The sequence below is a fragment of the Panthera pardus genome, unplaced genomic scaffold (assembly GCF_024362965.1).
Source record: "Panthera pardus isolate Hobbes unplaced genomic scaffold, ASM2436296v1 HiC_scaffold_1, whole genome shotgun sequence".
Taxonomy (NCBI): Eukaryota; Metazoa; Chordata; class Mammalia; order Carnivora; family Felidae; genus Panthera; species Panthera pardus.
The window spans coordinates 50,284,227-50,293,972 of record NW_026526654.1 but is presented as its reverse complement, the minus strand read 5'-3'; the positions used below and the strand labels follow the sequence as shown (position 1 = coordinate 50,293,972).

The window sequence follows — 9,746 nt, the reverse complement described above, 5'->3', positions numbered from 1 at the left end:
TCACATTACACTGGAAGTCAGTTAATTCCATAAGACAAGAAATGGGAAATTAGGATCATGAGTATTGGCAAGAAAAAAAATATATCATGTGCAGAAAATGTAACTGCCTAAATAATATATCAAAAAGTATTTTAAAATATTTTTGTGGATAGAGAATAAGCATCCATAAATAATTATTGAATTTATAAAATTAAACTAACTGATGAAAACACCATAGAATCCCTTTATGATCTGCCGTCTGTGGTGGAACCTCTGCCAAGATGTAGATTTTCGTGAAAACCCTTATGGGGAAGACCATCTCTCTAGAGGTCGAGCCCTCGGATGCAATAGAAAAGGTAAAGACCAAAATCCGGGGTAAGGAGGGAATTTCTCCTGATCAGCAGAGCCTGGTTTTGCTGGCAAGCAACTGGAAGGTGGATGTACTTTTTCTAACTACAACATTTGAAAGGAGTCCACTCTATCTTGTGTTGAAACTTCATGGTGGTGCTAAGAAAAGGAAGAAGTCTTACACCATTCCCAGGAAGAATAAGCATAAGAAAAAGAAGGTTAAGCTGGCTGTCCTACTATAAGGTGGATGAGAATGGTAAAATTAGTTGCCTTCATTGGGAGTGCCCTTCAGATGAATCTGGTGCTGGGGTTTTTATGGCTAGCCACTTTGACAGATGTTATTGCGGCAAATGTTGTCTGACCTAGTGCTTCAACAAACTGGAAGGCAAGGAATTGCGTGCGGGTTAATAAAAAACAAACTAAAAAAATACAATGAAATAAATTTTCCACCAACAATAACAAAGCTCCTCAGAAAAATTCAAATTACAAATGAGGAGGGCACCTGTTGGGATGAGCACTGGGTATTGCATGGAAACCAATTTGACAATAAATTTCATATTAAAATAAAAAAAATTAAAAAGAAGCTGACTAAAGGGAGACATTCTCAATGTTGATGGATGATAGTATTCAAAGTTATGAACAGATTGATACATCCAAATAATCTTGACTTTTAAAAAATTCCGGTAAAAGCTCCAATGCTATTTATTCACAACACTTAGAGAAAAAATGTATCTTAAAATGACAGAAGGAAATACAAGTTCAAGAGAAACAAGATAATTATTAAATTCAAAAATGATGTGGAAAATTTCCACATCTAATAATAAGATATCATGATGCGATTTTACCTTGACTTCAAAAATATAATAAACTACGTGTTTAGAAACCCTCCTACCATAAAAACCTAATAATACTGGCATAAGGCACATATCCTTTAAAGTGCATATCTAAACAAATTAGAAAGTAAGAGCAACCTATATATATCTAAAATAAGACATTACTGAACCCAGAGGGGTTATGGACCACTGGAGACATGATTTGTATTGTTAAAAGTAGAACATCTGCTTCTCATAAGTGATGGAGGAGAACGTGGAGCCTTGGCCCACACCAGGTAGAAGGTGAAGACTTAAAAAGAAATCTAGGATGTTTGGAAGGTTACATTTTTAAGGAAAGGTAAACTTGGAGGGAAAAGAAATCATATTTTCTGAGGAAAATTTTGAAACAAGCTAATACTGTACCGATCTGTATATATGTGTTTGTGTGTGTGTGTGTGTGTGTGTGTGTTAAATATATATAATGTGTGTGTGTATGTATAATATATATTTAATGCATTATATATTTAATATACTTAATATATTAGACACAGTATCTATTTCCCACATACACTGAGAATTTCCAATCATAGTACTATCTCCAGGAAGTTTTTATCTTCCCACTTGCATTTCTGTTGGGATCCATAAAAAAACTTAAAGTTGTCATCAAGGTTGGTAGAACACTAGGTACTTAGCAGAAGGAAATACGTATTTTTTTCTCAGTGGAGTTTTTCTCAGTGGAGTCTATTTTGTACAGTGGCATAAGACTTCATGAGACACTGAGAGATTGTCATATGGACAAGAGATAAAAGAATTTGTTGGTAAAAAAAATTGTCGGTAATGGCTGAATATTTACTATATTTGAGGACACTGTAAATTTGGTTTTGCAGCTAATTAAATAAAAATTACATACACATAAATATTTGTTATTCAGAGTGGTATTCACACTAATTTTGAATTCCTCAGTACTAACTAACCAAGTATATTTGAGAGAAAATGTTCAATTTTTTGTTGTTTGTAATTGATCAGTTTTATTCAGTTAATGAACAGATATTGTCATACTCTGTGAGTGTCCAAGTTTAAAGCAGTTTCCCTTTGGATAGAAATACAGGCATCCTGATATGTAATTCTATTCAGTGTCACTCATTTACCTATCAGCTCTCTCTGCTAAAGCGTTTATGGATATGTTACTAAAAGCATAAAGAGCTCACCATAAAATGCATTATTTAAGGCAGTAGCATTTTAATTTGTAACTTATTATGGAAAATAAAAATAAACAAAATAATAAATAAGAGTAAATAAAACAACACTATGGAAAATAAAAATAAGAGCCTATTTTTCATTTTCTCTAAATTTTTCTAACCAACTAAAGCATCATTGTATTCGTAATTATTTTTTACTGTTTATACAACTAATTTACTGTCTGAGGCAGAAAGCAAGACACATGCAAAGTCTTCACTATGTTAAGGTCAGGTAATCAATTTCCTATCCCAAAAGACAAAACTAATAGTACAGAGGATTATCACTAAATACAAGCAGCTGCTTTTGTAAGACTGGAGCTTTTCTAGGGAATCCTGCAATAATGGAGTAGGTACGAGACAGAATCCCATGTATGTCTATCTATGAATTCTGTGAAAACTGCCTAGGTGTTTTTTAACTACAAATGAAACAAGGATTAATTTTGCTTTGATTCAAGTAATTGCTATTAAACATCAATGCATTTGAAGCAAAATATGCAATGGTAATGAAGAAAAGAATATTTATCTTTGTTCTGAATGTCATTCAAGATTTTGTTCTTAATAAATATAACTCTAATTCTTATACTTTTAAGAATTTCAGGAGTTTACCTGATATAAACCATTCAGTACAAGTATTAACATACTTGCTATCGCTACATATTATCAAAAACTAACAGTCTTTACACCATATTTAATACAATTGATAACAACCCTACATATTATTTTCTTTTCACAAGTTCATACAATGTTGTAACACTCTGTAAAAACTGATTAAATATAAACAATTACTAAATTTAATTAATGCTATAGCTCAATTTCATTTCATAAGAAAACACATATGCGATTTTATTCTTCTCTGAGGGTTTTATCTAAAAATCTATTGATGCAATGTTACTCATTAATATTTCAAATTCCCCTTAGTTTTAATTCTAGGCATGATACACGCAGGCAAATTGTGTAAGTCTTTGTTTAGAATATAAACAAAGTAAGCAGTTATCTTAATATTGAAATTATTTCTTTGCATATTTAGCCAATTAGTTTGACATCTTAGCAACATTCAACACAACTGAAAGAACATTTCTTTTGAAATGTAAACATCAGATTACATTTTTTTTCTCCATTTTCTTTCATAGCTATTACTATTCAACCTGATGTGTCACTCCTCAAGACTTTGCCTTAGACTCTTGTTTTCTCATGTCCCCTCCTTTTCTAGGTGAATTAATTAATTTAATTTTTTAATTTAAATGAATTTTTAAATTTTTAAAATCATCTAGTATCAGCTCATAAATTATATTTTTCATCTTTGGAATTCCAGACCCATACATTCAATTACATTCTTAATAATTCCAGTTGTACTAATTGGCTAATTTCTTAGCCACTTTAAAGTTAATGTGCTCAGAACTGAGTGCCTGATTCACTTCTCACCCTACCGCTTTCCCATCCCCACTGTGCACCTGACCCTCCACCGATTTAGTGAAACAATTTAGTCTGTGTTCTCCATTTCAGTAAGTTTTATTTTAACAAACAGGTTGGTTCTTCCTAAAAGCTAGGGATTATCTTTGATGTAATGTTATATGTCCTTTTCCTTCCTACTTTGGTCTTTCAAATATCGTCACCAATCTGTGGATATCTAACATCTCAAATATGTATCCATACCTTCACTGTTCTCCAGGGTGCCTGCCATCATTCTGTGCAGCCAGCATCATCCTGCATTACGTTGAAACTTTAATGTTTCTCTCATTCTACTCTTAGATCCAAAGACCACCTCCAATTCATTCTCCATAAAGTTGAGAGATTTTTCAATAAGTATAATACTCCAACCTTTCTATGATTCAAACCATTCAGTCATTTCCCATAGTAATTAAGTTTATTCACAAAGCCTAATGTTTGCTCCCTACTTCTGTGCCATTTTCTTTTTTTGTCTAATTTACCAACCTTGTCTCTCTCGTTGTTGCTTTCCCCTTCATGTTCTACTCACTGTGGATTTTTTTTTAATTTCTTGAACACAATGAAATATTCATTGAACCAAAGCAAACGTTCTTCCCTTTCCATAAATTGCCTTTCCCCTGTTCATCATTTGACTTACTTCCTATAAGTGTTTCATTTTCAAATAGACCTAATTTGACTATCAATTCCCAAGTAGGTATTCCTGTTATACTCACCTAAATTCATCTTCAGTGTTTATTTACATTGATTATTTAACTACATATCTATCTATTTATCCATCTATCTATTCATCCATACATGTAGGTAGCTATAATCTACCTGTAGTCATTTTAGATTCTTGAGTAATTTTAAGCATCATGACAGGATGTTTGTATTTATTTTTATCATTGTTTTTCCAAAATCTTCCAATGCTGTTTTATATCAATATGTATTAATAATCTTATAATATAATGTTATCAATTGAATGAGTGAAAAATTGACAAACTAATGAGCAAGTTCTATAATGAATATATATCTATACATACATATATATAAATTGCCAAATGTCCTAATTTCAGCACATTTACACTAATATGCTTAAGTTTCCAAAAATTGATTCACCAGCAAAAATTTAGTACACTCAACAGCAACTCCACATTTGATACCAAAATATGATTGCAAATTACATCCTTAAAGTTCAAAATACAATAAAAATTGCAATAAAAGAGTAATGTTATCTTAAATCACAAGCTTTAGTTTTACCTTATATTTGTGAACATCATGGTCTCATGTATTACTAATAAAAACACTAATACCCAGACGATTTCACATTTTTTTCTCAACAAATTGTTATTATCTAGTGGAAATAATTGGTAATTTTTCAAAAGGTATTTGGGACTGAAATTTTTAGCTTTCATATTCACATAACTTTTGGGTGAACATTTTGCAATATAAGAGAATGAGAAAAAATATACACAAATGAATATTTCTGTACAGTTATCTCAAATTCTAAAATACTTTTTAACACTTGCCATGCTTTTATAATTAACACGATTTGTTGTAGAACTAAACACTTATACATGCTTTAGTCACTGAACGTAGCAACAACCCTACATGCTTACAGTAAAATGCTTTTATCCTGTTAAAGTATATGTTTATGCAACATTTTAATAAATTTTTACTAATTTAATCATAATTGATAACAAATAAGGTCTAAGTGCCCACTAACCTGTTTGTAAGTATTTTCAGTGTTGACTAAGGCAACAGGAGACTTTGAAGATGTTTTGCCTCTTTACTTAGAGCATCCACTTCACTAAAATGTGATAGCAGAGAAGCATCAAATATGCTTTGTAAAACATCAGGAATGCAAATAGAACAAGTTAAGCACTCTATGTATGACATTGATTCCTGAAAAAAAAAGATGAAAAACAAATTGCAATATTCAGTAATAAAGTATGATTGATTTATTATCATTATGATTTTATCATACTCTTCTTAATACAAAAATGTGCATTAGTTCAAATTCAATAAAGAACTGATGAAAAACTATTAAGCTTGGTACCGTGGTTCACAAATTATGTCATGTGATCTCTGGCTTCAAGGAGCTTAAAATCAGAAATGATCCACAGAGTCACGTAGAGTTGTAGTCTAAGTATATTGACTGCTCTCAGATATTTCAACAGACAGAAACAAGGCACAGAAGGCTGTGTTTGTGTATGTTTATATATATCTACAGGTCTTGGAAAATTTAGAAGGGCTAGTTTTTGAGCTGAATTTTAATAATAAATGTTGGGTAATTAGAAATGATGAATTAGGATATTTTCAGAAATGCAGAACTGTACACAAACTGTGAAAGAGTAAAAAAAGTAAATAGCAAGTGGTCTAGTTTTAATTTGAGAATCCAAAAATTGTTAGTAGACAATAAAAACAGAATGAAAAATTAAATCTTGATTTTAAACTTAATTGTGTATTAAAATTTTTGAGTTTTAGAGGAAATGAGAAGTTAACTGAATACTTTCAAAACAAAAATGTTTTAATCAGTTCTACATTTTATAGACGTGACTTTACCCAAGCATGACTATCTTGCAAAAGGATATAGGCTCAATCTCACAAAATTTCACTGACCTTACTATTCTCCATCATTCAGAGGCAGCTGGCATTGGTGAAATGGCCAGACAAAATTAATTTAAGAAAACTATGCAATGAAGTTGCTGTCCCACATGATAGAATATATTTTTATTTATTTATTTATTTTAGTTTTTTTCAAGTTTATATTTAAATTCTGGTTAGTTAACACTTAACATACAGTGTAGTATTAGTTTCAGATGTAGAGTTTAGTGATTCAACACTTACATACAACACCCGGTGCTCATCACAGGTGCACTCCCCCGTCACCTATTTAACCCATCCACCTGCTCACCTCCATTTTGGTAATCATCAGTTTCTTCTCTATAGTTAAAAGTCTATTTCTTGGTTTTTCTCTCTTTTTGCCCCACTGTGTTCATTTGTTTTGTTTCTTCAATTCCACATATGAGTGAAATAATATTTTATTTGTCTTTCTCTGACTTATTTAGTTTAGCATAATACTCTCTAGCTTTATCCATGTCATTGCTAATGGCAAGATTTCTTTCTTTTTAGTGGCTGAGTAATAATCCATTGTCTATATATACCACAGTTTCTTTATCCATTCATCAGTTGTTGGACATTTGAGCCCCTTTCCATAATTTGGCTATTGTTTATAATGCTGCCATAAACATCAGGGTGCATGTATCCCTTTGAGTCAATGTTTTTGTATCCTTTGGGTAAATACCTAGTAGTACAATTATTGGATTATAGAGTAGTTATATTTTTAACTTTTTGAGGAACGTCCATGCTGTTTTCCAGAGTGGCTGCACCAGTTTGCATTCCCACCAACAGTGTCTCATTGCACTTTAAAATTGTCAACTGACTAAAGGAAATGTTTTTTTGTCCCTACAATCTTGATGGGTTGGGAGGTTCTAGTGCCTGAAGGATGAATGCTTCTCTGAGAGAAGTAAGTCACATTTCTGACACAATAGAAGTTAAGACCATCATTGGACAATTGGGGGTCTTCATCCACTGAGCCTACAGCATAGGAGAAGGTTGTGTATCAACTGTACTTGGAAAAAAATCGACTGACTGATTCACAATAGGGACAATGAAGATTTTTTTTCTAACCAGTATTACTCACTGAGTTGCATTTTAATTCTTCTTTCCAATAGTCCTAATAAGCTGCAACTTAGTAAAGATAAGGTCCCCAAGAACTCAAATGATGTGATTTAGTAGGTAAAAGACTGTCCAGCTGAAGTTAAAGGAAACATAGAGGAGGGAGATGGTGAATATGATCACAATATGAGCCTTATGGCTATAAAACAGACATCTATGGCAATGTGCTGTATGCTAATAAATTATTTCATTTATCAACCACCTCCTGCTACCTAGTAAGAAGAACCCTGGAAAGCTAACATTTTAAGTTTCTGGAAGGAGCATGATCAAATTAATATCCCTTCTGATTATGCAATAGAGGATGAGAAACTGTACTGGGAACACAGCATTCCACCTGAAAGGGGTGAAGGGAAGGAGGAGATCTGAGGGTAAAAAGAATGGAGGATGTGGGATATCTTTCACTTGCCAATATGGATTCACTCTCCATCCTGGTATATCTTGCTCAGTGCCCCAAGATGTTGGCTGTTTAGTGTAGTTCATTTGGCTCCAATGCTTCCTTGCTTCCAATTGGTTTAAGCCAATGGGTAACACCGGAAGGCAAGCAGATCAGAGTGTGGGAGGAGGAGGAATTTGCTCTGTTACTACTGTCTCCATTTTCCTGTCTGTGGGTTCACCTTATACAAGCAGAGCCCCTCCATTGAAGGCCATAATACTGCCTGATGATCTTCCCAGCTTTCGCTTTCTTGATTTCATCAACCACATGTCCTTACCCTTTCTGACCTTGTAGTGGTAAGGGCTCTTCCTCCATTCAACAGTTCCTCACACTGCTAAGGTTGCTGTGGTTTCCCTACACTTTATAAACTTTATGTGCTCTGTTTGTCCAACGCGCTAATCTTGCTGGCCTTGGGGTTCTTTCTAAAATGATAAAAATGATTATTGTGATCTCTAAATTGACAAAGTTAGGGTCTTTAGGGATTATTTTGTCTTGGCAGCAGTTAATTAGAAAGCTGACAATCTGTAGGACCTCAGTACATACCAAATGGATTTTTAAAAAATCATACAATTGACAGCATCCTTCTTTAAAAATTCAAAGTGTGGAAAATGCATCTGTGATTCTATCTTATAACACACTAATTAGTACTAGAAAATATGTAGTTTATTTGCATAGGCCAATTATTTTCGTATTTATTATAATGCTGTGGAATTTAAACTGATGGTTTATCACAAATTGTATGGAGGAACTGTTTTTGACTTGTCAGTATTTGAAACATGGAAACCACTGTTACTACCTTGCTAAAGATCCACAAAGAATTAATCAAAGTATTTGTACTTTCATTTTTTCTTTCCACCTGACATTATATTAATATACCAGAACTTATTGCATGTGTCGTTTTATCAAAGATTCTTAACGAGAATCTTTAAAAGAAATAAAAGCAAAATAGAAGTAAATGTACTAATTTGTAGGATCAGCAAACATTATTTAAAAATAAAGCCCATCTCTCCTGAAATCAATATTACACTATATGTTAACTAACTAGAATTTAAGTAAAAACTTGAAACAACATAAAATAAAATAAAACCTATCCAAAATCAGATTTTTAAAGTTATAGATATTATCTGTACTTGGGTTGTCTTAATCTCAATCTACTAATTGCTTAATTATTGTATACATACTTAAGTGTATTTATAAAGAGAAATGAGACAAAAAGATACTGATACATGCTGAAAGAGTATTTTATTTTATTTAAAATGTTTGTTTATTTATTTATTTATTTATGTATTTATGTATTTATTTATGAGAGAGTGAGGGGCAGAGAGAAGGAGACAAAGGATCCAAAGCGGGCTCTGTGCTGGCAGCAAGGGCTTGATGCAGGGCTTGAACTCACGAATCTAGAGATCATGACCTCAGTTGAAGTTGGATTCTTAACCTACTGAGCCATCCAGGCGCCCCGAAAGAGTATTTTAAAGTCTAGATTTGTTTTTGCCTTTAGTCAAAGCATAGCTCTTTTTGTTGAAAAGTAATCTCCCCTCATATTTTATCCCTTTTAATTTTAAATTTATTTCAGTGTCATTCCTTACAAGTTCAATGTTTAATTAAAAGAATTAACTATCAGTGTGTTCTTATTATAGTAATTTGTATGTATTTGTGAATCTTTTAAATTTATATATATAGATTCACTTTTAACAGGGTATCTATAATTTCTCATAAATGAGTGTTACTATTTATATTTATATACACATACTCTGGCAATTTTTTTTTACC

At 32.3% G+C, this 9,746-nt stretch overlaps 1 pseudogene; it reads left to right on the top strand.

Annotated features, from left to right (window-relative positions):
- Positions 1 to 245: 245 nt before the first annotated feature.
- On the top strand, positions 246 to 735 carry LOC109247162 (ubiquitin-40S ribosomal protein S27a-like; annotated as a pseudogene).
- The last annotated feature ends 9,011 nt before the right edge of the window (positions 736 to 9,746 follow it).